Genomic DNA, 3,802 nt, shown 5'->3' with positions numbered 1-3,802 from the left:
AAAGAAAGAAAGAAAGAAAGAAAGAAAGAAAGGGAAAGGAAAGGAAAGGAAAGGAAAGGAAAGGAAAGGAAAGGAAAGGAAAGGAAAGGAAAGGAAAGGAAAAAGCAATCAGTGAACAGAACCACACCCAGAGCTCAAGCCTGGCGTGGAAAGCCCAGACACAGCGGAGCTAAACAAGGACGCGCGACCCACGGCGGAAGGGACAAGTGCCTTTTCGCAGGGCGAGTTTCCCCGCAGATGGCAACGTGGCAGAAAACAAACAGCTGCAGAAGCTGACACCCTGCTGCGGGGATACCTCGGAAGCCCACACACAGCCCTGGACCTCAGTTTCCCCTACTCTCGGAGGAAAGGAGTTGCGGTCTGGTACCCTGTGACCCAAGGCAAGGGCATAGCTCGTCCAGCCGCATCTGCAAACGAAGGGTTGGTCCGAGCTAGCCGTCAGTGACAGCCGATTTCACCTGGGAACCATGACTGAACACCTGTCAAAGGTGCATGGGAGACCCCACCCCACGGGTGACCTGTCCCTGATCAGCAGCATCCGTTTGGCGGGAGGCGCTACAGCAGGAGGTGACTCCCGACTGCAGCGCAGGGCACGCACTACTCACCGGTCGGCCCTGCCCAGCGCGGGCTCCCGCTCCGGCTCCGGCTCCGGCTCCCGCTCCTGCTCAGCCCACCTCGCGCAGCCTCAGCGCCGACCCCTAGCCATGGTTTTCTCGCCTCCTGGACAGCCGCTTCCGGGCCCTGTCACGTGATGCTGGCTCCCATGCCCAGGTCACGTGCCGCTCCATTCCGTGCTCCTCCTTCCGGACCCTTGTTCTGCAGCGCCACCTGGCGGCCGTCAGCCCCTGCTTCAGAAAGGGCAGTGCTTCTGAGACCACCACAGAGCTAAGGCAGAAGACCTAGATTTTGAGGCAGTCTCCAGAGAAGTCGGCATGCAAAATATCCCTAATTTTTAGCCTTGCTAAAATTTATTTGCTCAGCATATATTAACGTGCATTTACTGGTTTATAGTCACAAGTTTGCATCTTTTAAAAAATAAATCGTGCAGCTAAGCCTGATGGTACAAGACTGCAATACCAGAGCAGAGAAGAAAAATAGTTCAAGGCCTGTTTGGGCTATAGAGTGAGTTCAAGGATACCCTGAGTGATTTAAAGATACCTTGCTTCAAAAAAAATGTAAAAGGGGCTACTGGGAAAATGGTTTACTGGATACAATAAGAACCTGAGTTAAGATTCCCAGTACATATAAAAAGCCAGGCAAGACAATGTGTGCCAGTAACCCAGAGCTTGGGGCCAGAGCAGAAGGATCCCTTGGTCTTCAGCAGACTAACTGATCGAGCCAAAACAGTGGGCTCAGGTTCAGTGAGAGAGCCTGTGGGGAAAAAAAGGTGAGGGAACAACTCAAGCAGACAATGTCACCATCTGACTCCCCGATGCCCCACTCCACACACACACACACATACTCCATATGCCACACACATACACATACACACACACACACTCCATACACCACACACATAAATATACTCCATACACCACATACACACAGACATATACTCCATACACCACACACACATACATATACTCCATATATACACATATATTTTGTATACCACACACATACGTACATGCACATATGTTCCATACACCACCACACACACACATACACACACAAACAATATATACTCCATACATCACAGACACATATACATATATACTCATACAAACATATATCACACACACATACATACATATACTCCATATACCATATACACACAGATGCAAAGACAACTTCACACATATACATACTTCATACACCACACACACATACACACTCCATATACCACACACACATACATATACTACACACACATATACTTCATACACCTCACACATACATACATACATACATACACATATGCATATGTTCCATACACCTCACACATACATACATGTACTCCATACACACACAGATATAAACAATACATACCACACATGCATATACTCCATATACCACACACACAGAGATGCAAAGACAGCTTCACACATATACTTCATATACGACACACACATATACACATACACATATTACATATACTACATACATACATACACAAGCATATACACCATACACCACACATACACAGATGCATACACATACATATACACACATGAATAAGAAATGATACAACTTCTAGAGTCCCACTCTACACTTGATGGGTCAAGATCCCCATCCATGAGTGGCATCTGGCAAGACCTAGGGAGATTTGGATTCTCCTGCTGAGAGCCCTACTACAGAGGACTGCCTTGGTGTACTGAGTGTTAGCCCAGCAAGGCCTGCAGTGTGGCAGAGAGTAACCTCCTTCCTACCCACATCCCAGGTCTGTCTCCATCACTTCCTGCTGCGGCCTTCTGAGTTCCCTTTGGGTTACCCATTTTGAAAGTTCAGTTGGAAGCCCTACTCTATTCTCCCCCTTCCCTTGCTGTTTGCAAGTCACATAAGATCTGGCATCTAAAGGGATCATGCTAGAGAGAAATTTTGGATAACTCCTTCTGCATCTAACAGAAGGAGGTCAGTTCTGCTTTCCCCTAAGCTCCACCCATATCCCACCTCAAAGGTGATGGGTCCTAAGATGCCAGATACTCAGCCACTGCTCTCCTTTGTGGATACATTGTTCTCGGTTCCATCTTCAATACACTCAGCTGCCATGTCCTCTGCTGAAGGTCTTACATCTTACAACGTGCCTGAGCCCGTGCAAAGTTTCCTTGTACACTATCTGATTCAGTCATGGTCGACCTCCAAGACACTAGTGGTAGCCCCTCTAGCGCCCCCTTTCCCAGAGCAGGCTTCCGGGCCTGGATGCAGTGAACGCCATGCTGCTATTGCACGACAGTAACCATTGTGGCTGGGACATAGAAAGCCAGGCTCCTTTTTGTCAGTATCCCAAGAATGATGTCACTATTCACAATCATAGACCTTTGCTAGAGCGAAGTGTTCAGCACTGTTAGAGTTTAAAGTATTTTGGAAGTCACAGCAACATGATTCCAGAACGCATTAAGTGGAGTGAATGGAGTTGAGATTGTTAATCTTAGAGCAACAGCTAAGAAAGGTAAAATTGTTATGAAGAAGCTCTGCAGGCACCGTGAGGACTCTGTGAGCTGGGGACATAGGAGGGACTGTGCTGCAAAGAAGGGGAACAATACTGAGGAAACAAAAAATGGTCTTGGAATCAAGAATGATGCTTGAGGGAGCAAACGTCAGGAAAGGGATGGTGCCAGTTCAGCACCACTGGGAGCTGTCTGTCCCCCAATTACAGGCTCAGCCATCCTGCTAACCTACCTTGTTTTTGTTTTTGTTTTTTGTTTGTTTGTTTGTTTGTTTTTGAGAGAGACAGGGTCCCTTAGCGGCCTGGAACTTGCCAAGTAAAGTAGACTGGGTGTCTAGTGAGCCCCAAAGATCTGCCTGTCTCAGCCTCCCAGCGCTGAGGTTACAAGCCTGTGCTACTACGTATCCAGCTTTTTTACGTAGGTTTTAGGAATCAAACTTGAGTCTTCATGCTTGCTCAATAAGCACTTTCCCAACTGAGCCATCTCCCCAGCCTGTTTTGATTCTTTTCTTATGGTTTTTGATGACATGAAAGGAGACAGGGACAATTTTTTTTTAAATATTACAAATAGTCTTTTTTGTGGCAAAGTATTTAAAGATACATTGTGACAAAGTATATAACTAGAGCTGGAACTACAGCTTAGAGACAGAGAGCCTGTCCTAGGTGTGTGTGTGTGTGTGTGTGTGTGTGTGTGTG

At 47.0% G+C, this 3,802-nt stretch overlaps 1 protein-coding gene across 2 annotated transcripts in view; it reads right to left on the bottom strand.

Moving 5' to 3' along the window:
- LOC110305107 (proton-coupled amino acid transporter 1) overlaps positions 1–768 on the bottom strand; it is a 32,430-nt gene extending 31,662 nt beyond the window's left edge. For both annotated transcript variants that reach the window (XM_021176894.2, XM_029483673.1), the window contains exon 1: positions 606–768. The gene's annotated coding sequence lies outside the window, so the exon portion shown is untranslated. The remainder of the gene's footprint in view (positions 1–605) is intronic.
- Positions 769–3,802: the final 3,034 nt, after the last annotated feature.

The sequence above is a fragment of the Mus caroli genome, chromosome 11 (genome assembly GCF_900094665.2).
Source record: "Mus caroli chromosome 11, CAROLI_EIJ_v1.1, whole genome shotgun sequence".
NCBI classification, from domain to species: Eukaryota; Metazoa; Chordata; class Mammalia; order Rodentia; family Muridae; genus Mus; species Mus caroli.
This window is presented reverse-complemented; position numbering and strand designations above follow the sequence as displayed.